The 13,900-nt window shown below is 44.0% G+C and overlaps 1 pseudogene; it reads left to right on the top strand.

The window, feature by feature from the left end:
• The window catches only part of LOC109913278, a 55,923-nt pseudogene that overhangs the window by 14,009 nt on the left and 28,014 nt on the right, over positions 1-13,900 (top strand).

The following is a 13,900-nucleotide window of genomic DNA, read 5'->3' as shown; positions in this document are numbered from 1 at the left end:
TGTGTGAGAAGATCCAGCTGAGAGAGCTGTTTACTCGGTGCTTTGTGCTGAACTGTTTGACTGGAGCTGTGTGTTGGATATTGAGTGTGTTTATTGGAAGCATTTCCCTCTGATTTCCAGGCTGAGTTTTGTTGATGGTTCATTCCCGACTATGAGAAGGTGAGATGTCATTATCTGGGAGGCGCAGAGTGACTGAGGATTCTTACTGATTTCCTGGTGTTGAGTTCTGTCTGTGTGTGTGTGTTGGGAGCTGGTTATTATCCTATGAACTGGGAATGGTCAGTACTCTGTGTGTTGGCATTTGGATGTTGCCAGCCTTTCCAAATCCCTTCCAGATCTCCCACTGCCCTATCTTTGTGACCTCGTCAGAAAACATAAGGAACAGAAAAAAAAACGTATTTATAGAGAGGCTCTGAGAAAAACCAGATGTCCCATAGTGCTTTACTGTCAGTGAAGTACTTTTTAAGTGTGATCACTGTCGGATATGGGGTATCTAAGTGTGTCCACAACATATTTTTAAGGTGAGAGGAGAAAGATTTTAAAAAGAGATGAGGGGCAATTTTTTTTTACATAGAGTAGTTTGTGTGTGGAATAAACTTTCTGAGGAAGTGGTGGATGCGGATACAGTTTCAGTGTTTGAAAGACATTTAGATAAATACATGAATAAGAAATGTTTGGAGGGATATGGGCCAAGCGCAGGCACATGGGACTAGTTTAGTTGGGGATTATGGTCAGCATCGACTGGTTGAACCATGATGTATAACTGTGACTTTAAGTGATCATGACCACAAAGGGTGATGTGGTGTGATGAGATCTCTCATGGTGTTGTTTGTGGTTTTAAACGAGTTTTGAATTCCCAGTAACCAACATGATAAGGTTTGAAAGTTAAGACTCTTACTTTGGCAACAAAGAGCAATATAGATTAGGTAATAACCAATAGGCAACTAATATACTAAAGTACTGCAAAGATACTTCCTGTTAGTGTTCACATGAATATATGTTTTACACTCCACTCTTGGCACAATCAGAGTTTTACAGATACCAGTCCACTGTGCCCCTCAGCTTCTCAGGTAGGCTCACTCTTCCCCATTTTACTGAATTGTAACTTTGCATCGCTGTCAAAAGCTTTATTTCTGAGTTTCCAGAGACATCTGAACTGACTGCCAACAATGAGGCCTCCTCCAGTGACTCCTTGAGCCTCACCAGGACAATACTTCTAGAGTCTTTAGATTGTCACAGAATGTATCTCTTCAACTAGAGATTGAGTTCCTTCCCACATTCTGAGAGCAGTCCATAGAAAGTATCCCCTCTGCTCTCTGTTGACCATACTAGCTATACTCCTTGGTCTCTCTCTCAGAGCTGCAAGTATATCTCTGTCTATAATCTCAGAGACGGAAAGTCTGTCCAGTCAGTCCCAGACGCTCTTGCCTCTAATTTTGGTTGTGATAACTTTGCATCTTGCAAGTTGGAAAGTATCACAATAGTAACCAAGCCACCTGATTTTTCACCTGGCATAATAATATAATGACCTAGCAACCTCCTTTCTGGGAAATTCTATTTTTTAAAAACTTAAAAAAAAATTTAAAATATAACAATCTTCTGGCCTTCCCATTCATAGCACACTCCTGATTAGGCCTTCTCAACTGTGGGGGGGATTGGAGTGGGCTGGAGGGGAGTTCTCCCAGCTCCTCAGGAAGCAGCTGGGTTTGATCATCCACTTGCCTGAAGACACTTTAACATTGTGTCTCATTTTCTTGTGCTGGGCTGCAACACAGCTGTGAATGAAGGCGTTCATGCAGCTGCCTTCTCCTGTTACTCAACTGGTTGTCCACAATTCTGAAGAAGATGTGGTAGGCCAACAGAACTTTGCTCTAATCTGTTGGTTGTGGGGCTGTTTATTTATTACATGTTACTTTTAGTGTCCAGTTTCCATTTAGCCGTATGTTCACTAAGTTGGAAACCAACCTGTAAAGTTTGCTGTGTGCTGTTCCAGTCGTGCCTGTCTACTGGTTGACAGTAGAAACATAGAAAAGCACAGAAAGATAGAAACAAGTAATAAGAACAGGCCATTTGGCCCATCAAGCCCAATCCACTATTCAACATGATCCTGGCTGACCATCTATCTCAATGCCATATTCCCCTCCCCCTCCTCCCCATACCCTTTGACACATTTACTCTCTAGAAATCTGGCCATTTGTTTCTTAAATATATTCATTGCTAAGGCCTCCACAGCCTTTTGTGACAGAGAATTCCACAGGTTCACCACCCTCTGAGTGAAGAACTTTTCCTCATCTCAGTCTGAAATGGCCTAATCTATATGCTGAGACTTTGACCCCTTGTCGTGGAGCTCCTGACCAGCAGGAACCATCGTTACTGTATTGAGTGTTTCCAGCCCAGTCAGAATTTTATATGTTTCAGTGAGGTCCTCTCTTCTAAACTCCAATGAATACAGACCCAGTTGATCAAACTTTTCCTAGTATGACAAACCTGCCATTCTAGGAATCAGCCTAGTGAACTTTTGCTGTATTCATTCAATGGCAAGTATATCTTTTTCTGTAAGGAGACCAAAACTGTACACAATACTCTGTGTGGCCTCACCAAGGCTCTGTAAAGCTACAGTAAGACTTCCTTGCTGCTGTAATCATTTTCATTTGTAATGAAGGCAAATGGTAGTTTGCCTTCGTAGCTACTGTCCACACTTGCTTTTAATGAATGGTGTATGAGGACACCTAGGTCCCTTTGAACCTCAGTGTTTTCCAATCCATCACCATTTAAATAATAGTTATTCCGTTTCTCTTACCAAAATGGATAGCTTCACAGTTATCCACATTATACTGCATCTGTCATGTTTTCCCATTCATTCAACTTGCTTAAATCGTCCTGAAACCTCTTTACATCCTCCTCACCGCTGACAATCCCACATAGTTTTGTGCCATCAGCAAACTTGGAAATATTACATCAAATTACCTCATCAAAATTATTAATACATGTGGTAATAGCTGGGGTTCAAACAACATCCTTGCACTACCCCACAATCACCACTTCCCACTCCAAAAATGATCCATTTGTTCCTACTCTTTGTTTCCTGTTTGCTAACTAATACCCAAACCATGCCGGTATATTACTACCAATTCCGTGTGCTTTGATTTTTCACACTAACCTCTTCTGTAGGATTTTACCAAAGCATTTCAAATTTATCCAAATACATCCCATCCACTAGTTCTCCCTCATCATTGTGAAGACAGAACAAAAATAGCCATTTATTTCTCTGCTATTTCCTTATGTCTATTATCAATTCTCCTGTTTCAGACTATAAGAGGCTGAGCGTTCTCTTCACTGATCTTTTTCTTTTAAGATATTTTTAGAAACTGTTATAGTTCATTTTTATGTTTCTTGCAAGTTTACTCATTCTCTAATCCCCTCCCAATCAACTTCTTAATCTTCACTGAATTCTAAACTGCTCCCAGTCCTCAGGCTTGCTGTTTGTTTTGAGCAATTTTATGAGTGTTCTTTGGAACTAATATCCTTCATTTCTTTTGTTAGCCATGAAATGAAAGAATAATTGTTGCAATGCATGCATTCATTCCTTAAATATTAGCCATTGCCTATTCACTGTCATGAATTTTCATGGAATTACCCAGTCTATTGCAGACAATGCGCCCTTACATCTTTGTAGTTTCTTTTGTTCAGATTTAGAACCCTAGTTTTAGATTGGACTACTTCATTTTCCATTCATATAAGAAATTCTATCATGTTAGGGTCACTTTCTTTGAAGGATTCTTTCACAACATGAAATTAACCCTTTCTCACTGCACAATACTAAATCTAGGATAGCCTTTTCCGAGTTATACTGATCTGAAAAATGTTTTGTACACACTCTAGGAATTTACTTACCACAGTATTATTTATAAATGTGGTTTTCCCAGTCTATATACAGATTAAGGTCACTCATGATTATTGTAGCACCCTTGCTGTGAGTGACTTAATTTTGTGTAGAAAGCCATCCCCTGCCTCATCATTAGTGTTTGGAGGCTTATAGACAACTTACTTGAATTTTCTTTGTCCCTTCATGCAATGAGGCCTGTGAGATTGTGGTGGAATACAATCCTGGAGCTGCTGATGGCTCACTGTACCTCATGCACACCCAGTTTAGGGGTCTGTCCTTAGTCTACTTCCCTTGTGATGATGAACATGGTGAAGGACTCATTCATCAGTTGGAGGGGAGTGGTAGTTTTCTTTCAATTTGTTTGACCTGAAGGGTCAGACTTTATGGAATCAATATTGAAGATCTCCCCATCCTGCCAATGCAATGGACAATCCCAGGAATCGAGATGAAGGAGTCTGGGATGTTTTCAGATTGATACAATTCAGTGATATTAGCTCATAGTGATTGAGAACCCATATTAAACTCCACCCAGAAAGTGGTTACCTTTTCCATCGTCCTCATGTGCCCGGGAAGATGGTCTGGGGGAGGAAAGAAAGCGGCCACATTGTCTGTTCTTGGGTGTGATGGTCAAATGAGGAAAAAGAATCAATTTGTATTTGATCCCCCCACAGGGGAATAGCAGACTGGCACTCACTGTAAAACAGTCTCTAATTGAGGAGTCAGTCACTTCAGCAAAGGAGGAGAAGGAGCTGAAGGAAATCATGTTTTCTTTTCTTGGTTTACAGAAGGATTACACTGTACTACACCAGAGAATACAGAGAGGATAGACACTGTGGATAGATTCTGACCATCACCCAAGGAATAACTGCACAACTGTGGGAAGACATCCAGTCCCTTCACAGCATTGCTCAACACAGAGAAGGTTGGGCAGTGAAACCATCATCTGGAAATCAGTTGGGTCAAGGGAGCTTCGACCAATCATCAGATCCGAAACGGATCAATGGTTCCATCAGAACAAAGCTTTCTGAAGGTTTGGCTGTGGGTGATCGGTCAGGGTGCCAAGTGTGGTGAGAGCTTCAGTCATTCATCGTGCCTCATGAACCATTGACTTTACCTCCTGGTGAGAGGCTTTTCAAGTGTGAGGAGGGCTCCATGGGCTCATAAGATCTCCAAATACAAAAGGTGCATCTATTGTACTACTGTTAAAATAAGGACAGGCTCATGGAAGAGAAACAATTCAAGTGTGAAGTCTGCAAACGAGCTTTTGCAAAGTCATCAACATTGGTGAATCATCGACGCATTCATACTGGAGAGAAGCCGTATACATGTGAGGTTTGTGACAAGGGTTTTGCACAATTATCAGCCCTGGTGAATCACCGGCGCATTCACACAAGAGAGAAACCATTCACGTGTGAAGTGTGTGACAATTCATTCTCGGAGTCATCAACTCTTCGCAAACACCAACGCGTTCACACGGGGGAGAGACCTTTTGTGTGTGAGGTGTGCGACAAATCATTCTCACAGTCATCAACCCTTCATAGACATCAGCGCATTCACACTGGGGAAAAACCATTCACATGTGAGGTGTGTGACAAATCCTTCTCAAATTCATCACATCTCCGCAGACACCAACCCGTACACACAGGTGACAAACCATTCACATGCAATGTGTGTGACAAATCCTTCTCAGATTCATCAAGTGTCCTACTCCATCAGAGGATTCACACAGGGGAAAAACCATTTACATGTGACATGTGTGACAAATCATTCTCAGTTGTGTCTTCCCTCTGTAAGCACCAACGCATTCACACAGGGGAGAAACCTTTCACATGTGAGGTATGTAACAAATCATTCTCAGTGTTATCAAACTTCCGCAGACACCAACGCATTCACACAGGGGAGAAACCGTTCACATGTGAGATATGTGACAAATCCTTTTCGGGGTCATGGAATCTCCTGCTCCATCAGAGGAATCACACAGGGGAGTAATCCTTCATATGTGAGATTGCAATGAACCTTTCAGAATGTTTCCGACCATTTGGAATGCATCAGGATTCACATAGGGGAGAAACTCCTCACGTGTGATGTTTGTGACAAGGCCTTCACAGAGTCAGTGAAGCCCCTGTATTTAGATTGGGATTAACCCTATCAGTGGGTGTTCTTCTCATAAAGCCATCATACAATTGTTGGACCTCTTGAATCATCCACACAGGAACTATCCAACCATGTTCTTGGCTAGTATTCACTCAGCTATAGCAACAAACTTGAAGCAACCTCCACGCAGCGAGGACAACCAGTTGTGTTTTGTGATATTATAGACTTCAGAACTTGAATAACTGTTCATGGATTGAATGAATCAATAATCATAAACTGTAACACACAAAGCAGCAGCAATAATTCTACCTGAAATAAATTAAGGGACAAAGTCGAGCTATTACATAAAATTTTAAATGAATCAACTATTATACATGGAAAGCTGTAGCAATATCTATCTGGAATAAACTGTTAAGGGAGAAAGGCAACTGTTACACAGACATTAATAGCATTAGCGATGTCTGGGAAAGTAAGGAGTCAAGATTACGTAAACAAAACTGCTTGGACACCTGCTTGATAACTAGATGTCTCATGCCACAAGGATAAATGACTGCCCTGCTGAAGAATTTAAGGAATAATTACAATACATGATATGTCATCTTGCTGGCAGTTACAGCCATATGTAACAAGGAACAAAGAAAAGTTACTTCCAGTAAGGAAGCAAGCTGCAGTCTCAAGGACTCCAAAAGAGTAATTAATATTTTGGATGAAAGGATTCTAAAGAGTCATCAACGATATCACATCATGGACCTGAAGGACAAAAAAACTGTATAAAAATCAAACACCAGAACTCTGGAGAACAACACTGCATAATGATCGAACCAAGGACACATCCAGAGACGGCACTGTATGTGGAATCATGGCCAACATTAATTGGATAACAGCTAAATGCAATAAAGTTTAAATCATTGTTTCAGTATTTGATTGTACGTGAGATTTCTTAATAAATAGCTGAAATAAGGTTGCTTGTGGTGATATATCCACAAGAATTAGCGACCCTGGGTGGGTTTCGAATAAGGAGTGACTTTACGTTGCTCCAAAGTTGAACCTACCAGCCTTGTATTCTTAGAAATCCTGCCTAAGCCTGATTAAGAGGGCAGCTGCCCCATGTGATGGCTAGGATTCAAGTCGGTGGATGAGAATAGAAGCATAAATTTTCAGATTTAATTAAAACATTTAAATTTTTGTATTTGGCATTGGAACTTTGATTTTCTGCCATGATTTCAAAGTTATCTGAATGGAGAGCTTGCTTAAGGAATATTTAAATAAGAAATTGCCAAGTGAACAGAGTGTTGGGAAGCTTATGATGTTATGAGTCCTAAGCCACTGGATTGTTGTGACAAGTCAGTTAGGAAGTCTGTGGGAAAGCGCACACCCAAAGAGGATGAGCTGATGGGAATTCGTTGTCTATTTGCAGAAACTTGGCACATGACTTATGTGTTAAAGCAGAGAAATGCTGGGATAAGTGAGTTAAAGTCAGAATTGTGGAAGTAAAACAGAAACTTGATGTCAGTCATCAAGGGGCTGTCAGTGAGCAAAGGACTGTTTACCAGTTGGAAAACACAGAATTAAAGGGAAAGGTTAAATCCCTAGAGATTGCTAATCAAGAGAAGATAGTTTACTTCTCAACTTATCTATGTCAGTTTGAGACAGTGAACATAAATGCTGAGAAGGCATAGAGGCAGGTTCAGGAGTCAGAAATTAAGACTCAGGAACTGGAAAGTAAATGTAAATATTTCCAGGCAGCACTTAAAGTACTGCATCAAGTACAATTTGAGCAACAAGTGCAGAATACTGAACTTTCTAAATGCCAACAAGAAAATGATGCTTTCCAGTCTGAGAGGGTTTCGCTGCACTTCAAGACAAACATTAGGGGACAGAAAATGTGATCCCAATTGGGGATTGGTTGAGGGTGAAGCTATATAGTATTCAGACCCGTGTGCCCCTCCGCCATATTCTAATAAAGGTTCTCTTTATCCTCCATACCAGCTATATCATCCGAGTCACAGGAGTTATTACCCCTGCCCACTGTGCCCAATGGCATCTCAGCCTTTGGTGCAGAAGGTTAAGAAGGACCAGAGAGGGCAAACTGAAGCGCTAAAGTAGCCTCCTTTGATAAATCCAATAAATCCCCTTTGAACAGGGGATTTCATGAATAAGATTTCATGATGGGAATATTCAGTATGATACCCTATATTCTGTCACACAATTGGAGGATATTGCTAGCAGCATATCTACTCTTTCACCAGACAATGACCCTTGTGGCTGTTTTGCTGCCATTTACCATCAGCCTCAATGAAACAGAGGTGGTGAAACTTTAACTTGCCTGCTTAGGTGATTCAACACAAGATGCCCTTCCTGTTCCACAAAGCATGTCAGGGATGGGGGATCTCTAGCAGACACAGAATGCAATCTTGACACCAATAATATCATAGAGGGGACCATGTAGACGGGCTGAATAAATGTAGACAAAGAAAAGGAGAACACCCAAATGGTGTTTGCCTCACGTCTCTGGAACTAGTCTATAACTGTATTTCGGACCCAGCAAAGAAACAAACTTGATGGTAGACAGCGCAGTGTTTGGTTGTGAACCCTAATAGAACATTCCAATGAGGTAACACAGTGTGGAGCTGAAGAAGCACAGCGAGCCAGGCAGCATCAGAGGAGCAGGAAAGTTGACGCTTCGAGTCAGGACCATTCCTCAGAAAATGAAGCAACATCAACGTTTTCTGCTCCTCTGATGCTGCCTGGCTTGCTGTGCTCCTCCAGCTCCACACTGTGTCATCTCTGACTCCAACATTGGCAGTTCTGACTATCTCTGAGTGAGTCATTCCACTGAGGTATCTGGGAAAGCCTCTGACCCCAAAGAAAATACGTACTCAGAAGCTTGGGTCCGTAGGCGAATGGCTGTGGCAAGGGAAAGGGAAGCCCAGGGTAAGAATGAGGAAAGAAAAGGGAAAATAAACTGAAACGCTGGTCTCAGAGGGATCCAGCTGTCTGGAGGAATGAAGGACGTGGTTTCGGTCAAGGCAGGGATATCAAACCCTTTCAGACCCTGAATGGAAGGTGCAGGACAATGCCATTGTAATTTATTAGGGAAGGAAGAGGACATTTTGCCAAAGATTGTCCCTCCACATGCTTATCTGATAGACACAACAGACCACTACCACTGGAATGATCCACTCGCATGATCCATTCGCTGAGCAGGACAGCGAGTATCCCCTTGATGGTGTGAGGCCTCGCTGCAATGGGAGTGTAGTACCAAATGGAATAGTGTAGGAAGACTTATCGTTGAAGGCAAGATAGGAGGCCACTTTGTCAAATTTCTATGAGGAACAGGAGGATCCTGAACTGTCCTTAACACAGCCAATAATTTGTGGTTAAATGGGCACAATATGAATACAATTATTTTAAGTGGCTTCACAGGTCACACTCAAGAGGGCATTGAAACCTGACCACTATGTATTTCAATTGGTAATATACAGTGTGAATATCCAGTTGTCCTGGTAGAACTAGACTGGGGTGCAGAACATATTTTGGATTCAGATTTTATGAGCAAATGTGATCGAGCTATTGATCCAGCAAACTGTAGCATCTCACAGATGCCCTGGTTGGAGACAGGGATGCTTTGAGGTTCCTACTGGTGAGTACAACCACCAAGTCTGTATATGGAAGAATTATGGGTCAACCCCTGTGAATTGACTGATAACAAAGCTGCTCAGAATCTTATTGTACAGTTTAAGAACACGTTTGCTACCACAAACATGATTGTGGACGTATGACTGGGGAAGTAGTGATAGACGGTTCAAATCCTAAACCCCAGAGACAATATTCTTTCCCAAATCAAGCAGAAGGAGAGGTAGCCAAAGTCATCGATAGTTTGCTTAAACAGAGAATTTTACGCCCAGTAGCCTCTAGTACCAATTCCCCGATTTGGCCAGTTAAGAAGCCAGATGGCTCCTGGAGACTAACTATTGACTATAGAGCATTAAGTAAAACCACTCCTCGTACAGCACCTACTGTAACCAGACTATTTATGAAACAGACATCTCGGGCAGAGTACTTCACTATCCTGGACATTCCGAATGGATTTTGGTCCATTCCTTTAAAGTGGCAATGTCAGTATAAATTGGTGTTTACCTTTCAAGGACAACAATGTACTTTTGACCACAAGGTTTGCCACAAGGGTTCCACAATTCCCTGTCCATGTTCCATCAAAGATTAGCAAAGGGATTACAGGTTATTTCCAACCCTTAACATCTGGTACAGCATGTAAATGATTTGCTGCGACAGATGGAGACCAAACAGGAATACCTGATCCTACTGCATGAGGTTTTAAGTTTGCTCACAGATCTAGGATTTAAGGTTAACTCTCAGAAAGCAGAAAGTCTCTTTTTTAGGTTTGTAGTGATGGCAGCTGGTAAGTTGGAAATAAACAGGAAATGGATTGATGCGATTTGTAATCTGTCTTTACCTAAAGGTGAATGCGTCTTGAGATCATTCTTAGGATTAGTGGAGTGCTTATTGACGGCCTTGCTATTAAAGTAGCACCATTGGCAGACCTATTAAAAGAGTATTCTGTGGGAATGGACAGAACAACATACACAAGCAATCTATGAATTGAAACAAGCATTTGTTAAAGCCCCAGCACTACAGTTTCCAGACCCAGACTCTTTGCACTAGAAGTTGCAGTCACCAACACCACACCGGCAGCCATACTGTTACAAAACAGACATCAGTGTTTAGGTAACAAGGTGTAGAGCTGGATGAACACAGCAGGCCAAGCAGCATCAGAGGAGCAGGAAAGCTGACGTTTCGGGCCTAGACCCTTCTTCAGAAATGGGGGAGGGGAAGGGGGTTCTGAAATAAATAGGGAGAGAGGGGGAGGGGGATAGAAGATGGATAGAGGAGAAGATAGGTGGAGAGGAGACAGACAGGTCAAAGAGGCGGGGATGGAGCCAATAAAGGTGAGTGTAGGTGGGGAGTTAGGGAGGAGATAGGTCAGTACAGGGAGGACGGACAGGTCAAGGGGGCGGGATGAGGTTAGTAGGTAGGAGATGGGGTTGGGGCTTGAGGTGGGAGGAGGGGATAGGTGTGAGGAAGGACAGGTTAGGGAGGCGGGGACAAGCTGGGCTGGTTTTGGGATGCGGAAGGGGGAGGGGAGATTTTGAAGCTTGTGAAGTCCACATTGATACCATTGGGCTGCAGGGTTCCCAAGCGCAATATGAGGTGCTGTTCCTGCAACCTTCGGGTGGCATGGTTGTGACACTGCAGGAGGCCCAGGATGGACATGTCATCTGAGGAATGGGAGGGGGAGTTGAAATGGTTCGCAACTGGGAGGTGCAGTTGTATAGTGCGAATCGAGCGTAGGTGTTCTGCAAAGCGGTCACCAAGCCTCCGTTTGGTTTCCCCGATGTAGAGGAGGCCACAACGGGAACAGCGGATACAGTATACCACATTAGCAGATGTGCAGGTGAACATCTGCTTGATGTGGAAGGTCTTCTTAGGGCCTGGGATGGGGGTGAGAGGGGAGGTGTAGGGGCAAGCATAGCACTTCCTGCGGTTGCAGGGAAAAGTTGCTGGGCGTGGTGGGGCTGGTGGGGAGTGTGGAGCAGACAAGGGAGTCCAGGAGAGAGTGGTCCCTCCGGAAAGCAGATAAGGGTGGGGAGGGAAATATGTCTTTGGTGGTGGGGTCAGATTGCAGAAGTGTCGGAGGATGATGCGTTGGATCTGGAGGTTAGTGGGGTGGTATGTGAGGACGAGGGGGATTCTGTTTTGGTTGTTATTGCGGGGAGGGGGTGTGAGGGATGAATTGCGGGAAATGCGGGAGACACGGTCGAGGGCGTTCTCGACCACTGAGGGGGGGAAGTTGCGGTCCTTGAAAAACAAGGACATCTGAGATGTACGGGAGTGGAATGCCTCATCCTGAGAGCAGATGCGGCGGAGGCGAAGGAGTTGGGAATGGGGGACGGCATTTTTGCAGGAAGATGGGTGGGAGGAGGTGTATTCTCGGTAGCTGTAGGAGTCGGTGGGCTTGAAATGGATATCGGTTTCCAGGTGGTTGCCAGAGATGGAAATAGAGTGGTCCAGGAAGGAGAGAGAGGTATCAGAGATGGTCCAGGTGAACTTAGGGTCTGAAACAGCCCCTATCCAGTTACTGCTGGATGGACATCTTCAGGACGGTAACGTTAGTCAGAACAGACTAGCCTGATGACACTTATGTTACAAGGCTTGCGCATTACACTAAGAAAATAGAAAAGGACCTTTGTAGCAGACAACTGGCTGTATCAAGACGAACCATACGTCTGCGCTGCAGTTGAAACAAATAACCCAAAGGGACAATTTGTTCCAAAGACAATGGAGGCAGGGAATACGGAGGACCAGCTTAAAATCTTTATCAATGGCTCCTCTGTGGTAGAGGATGGTAACGGGAAAACAGGATGTGGTATTTATGTGGAAGCACCAATCGGGGTAACACATGATTCTCTCTTTTTAAAATTATCAAGCAGCATGAGCGCATAAGCAGCAGGCCATCTTGAGAATTTCCAACCCCATTAGATCTTTAGTCTGATAGCAAGTATGTTTGCAATAGCCTAACAGATTTTCTCCCACTTTGGCAAGCAAGAGATTTTGTGTCAGCGAATGGGAAACCATTACCTTCAGCACCTGTATTTAAGTATACTTTAGAACAGGCAAAGGTTTGAGAATTTGGGATTATTAAAGTTAAAGCCCATTAGAGATCATCTCCTGAAGGAAACGTCTGTGCAAATGAGCTAGTGAAGCGAGGGGCCTATCCCTCACTGGCACTATCCCCCACCTCTTCCTCCGTTACATCGATGACTGTATCGGCGCCGCCTCGTGATCCCATGAGGACCTCGAACAGTTCATCACCTTTACTAACACCTTCCACCCCAACCTCAACCTGGACCATCTCTGATACCTCTCTCTCCTTCCTGGACCTCTCTGTCTCCATCTCTGGTAATCATCTTGAAACTGATGTCTATTTCAAGCCCACCAACTCCCACAGCTACCTAGACAACACCTCCTCTCATCCTCCTTCCTGCAAGAATGCAATCCCCTATTCCTAATTCCTCCTCCTCCGCTGCATCCGCTCCCAAGATGAGGCGTTCCACTCCCGGACATCCCAGATGTCCTCGTTTTTCAAGGACCGCAACCTCCCCCTCTACCCCACAGTGGTTGAAAACACCCTCGACTGCATCTCTTGCGTTTCCCGCATCTCATCCCTCACACCCCCTCCCTGCAATAAAAACAAAGACAGAATTCCCCTTGTCCACATGTATCACCCCATTAACATCCAGATTCAACGCATCATTTTCCGCTACTTCCTCCACCACTAATCTGACCCCACTATGAAGAATATATTTCCCTCCCCACCCTTATCTGCCGTCCGGAGGGACACCTCTCTCCGCGACTCCCTCGTCAGCTCCACACTCCTCACCAGCCCCACCACCCCCATCACCTTTCCCTGCAACCGTACACCTGCCCCTACACCTCCCCCCCTCACCTCCATCCCAGGCCCCAAAAAAACCTTCCGCATTAAACAGATGTTCATCTGCACATCTGCTAATGTGGCCTGTTGTATCCGCTGTTCCCGATGTGGCCTCCTCTACATCGGGGAAACCAAGCGGAGGCTTGTAGACCGCTTTGTGGAGCATCTACGCTCGGTTCGCGACAAATGACGACATCTCACAGTCGCGAACCACTGCAACTCCCCCTCCCACTCCCTGGACGACATGTCCATCCTGGGCCTCCTCCAATGTCACAACGATGCCACCCGGAAACTGGAGGAACAGCACCTCATATTCCACCTTGGGAGCCTACAACCCAATGGTCTCAATGTGGACTTTATTAGCTTCAAAATCTCCCCACCCCCGACCTCATCCCAAGACCAGACCCCCC

This window comes from Rhincodon typus, chromosome 35, assembly GCF_021869965.1.
Source record: "Rhincodon typus isolate 14 chromosome 35, sRhiTyp1.1, whole genome shotgun sequence".
In the NCBI taxonomy this organism is placed as follows: domain Eukaryota; kingdom Metazoa; phylum Chordata; class Chondrichthyes; order Orectolobiformes; family Rhincodontidae; genus Rhincodon; species Rhincodon typus.
This window is presented reverse-complemented; position numbering and strand designations above follow the sequence as displayed.